The sequence below is a fragment of the Chrysochloris asiatica genome, unplaced genomic scaffold, assembly GCF_000296735.1.
Source record: "Chrysochloris asiatica unplaced genomic scaffold, ChrAsi1.0 scaffold00446, whole genome shotgun sequence".
Lineage (NCBI taxonomy): Eukaryota > Metazoa > Chordata > Mammalia > Afrosoricida > Chrysochloridae > Chrysochloris > Chrysochloris asiatica.
In genome coordinates, this window is record NW_006408964.1 from 1,193,469 (window position 1) to 1,195,003 (window position 1,535).

Here is a 1,535-nt window from a genome sequence, read left to right on the forward strand (position 1 = left end):
AGAGGAATAACATAAGAATTATTGGCATTCCCGAACAGGAATGATCACACAAGTCCACAGAGGAGAGAATTGAAGAGCTTCTGGAAGAAAAATTTCCTAACATTATGAAAAGTGGAGAGCAAAGCATTCAAGAAGCTCAACGCACCCCAGGATGGACAGACCCTTAAAGACAATCACCAAGACATACAATAATCAAGTTCTCCACAATCAAACATAAGGACAGGATCTTGAAAGCAGCTAGGGAAAAGAGAAATATAACATGCAAAGCCAATCAAATCAGATTAAGCTCGGATTTCTCAACAGAAACAATGCAGGCAAGAAGGCAACGGGGAACATATATAAAACTCTGAAAGAAAAAAACTGCCTCACAAAAATCCTCTACCTAGCAAAGTTGTCAATCAAATATGATGTTGTAATCAAAACATTCCAGGATAAACAGAAGCTAAGGCATTATGCCAAAACCAACCATGCTATGAAAAACATCCTAAAGGAAGTTCTCTGGAATGAGAACCAACAAGAACATACAACAACTACAGAATGACGAACATGGCAGTATCAACCTGAACTCAGTCAACAAATGGAAGTCAAGAACAGAATAAAATGATAAGAACAGAGGATCTTGGAGGTCAGTATAGGATCAAAAGAATTACAATATGAAAAAAGGTAAACACAGAGGAACAGAGATCCAGGTAGTGGGAAGGTCAGGTAGATTACTGGATAAAATGTTGTTGTTGTCAGGTGCCATGGAGTCGGAACCGACTCATAGCGACCCCATGCACAACAGAATGAAACAATGTCCAATCTGGGGCCAACCACACTACTGCTGCCACAGTTGAATCCATCAATGATGCCACCTGACCAATCCATCTCATTGGGGGGTCTTCCTCTTTTTCTCCGACCCTTCATCTGACCAAGCATTACATCCCTCTCCAGTGACTGTTGTTGTTGTTGTTGTTAAGTGCTGTGGAGTCGGTTCTGACTCATAGCGACCCTGCACAGGGTTTCCGAGGTATTATGCATCATTCAATAATTTGCACAGGGGATCTTTCAATAATGGAAGTCTAGGCTTGAATTTTTTCTTCAGTTCCCCCAGCTTGAGAAATGCTGACCGTGTTCTTCCTTTTTCGTTTTCTGACTCCAAATCTTTACATATTTTATTATAGTATTTGGCTTTATCTTCTCGAGGTGATCTTTGAAATTTTCTGTTCAGCTCTTGGAACTCCTCAATTCTTCCATTTGCTTTAGCTTCTCTACGATGTTCAGAGTCTCTTCTGACATCCATTTTGACCTTTTCCTTCTTTCTTGTCTTCTTCATGACTTTTTGCTCTTTTCTTGTATAATGTTCTTGATGTCATCCCACAACTCTTCTGGTCTTTGGTCTTTAGTGTTTACTGTATCAAATCTGTTCTTCAGATGATGTGTAAATTCAGGTGGATAAATTGGCTCTTGTGGACTTGTTTTCATTTTCTTCAGCTTCAGTTTGAATTTGCATATCAGTAATTGATGGTCTGTTCCACAGTCTGCCCCTGGCCTTG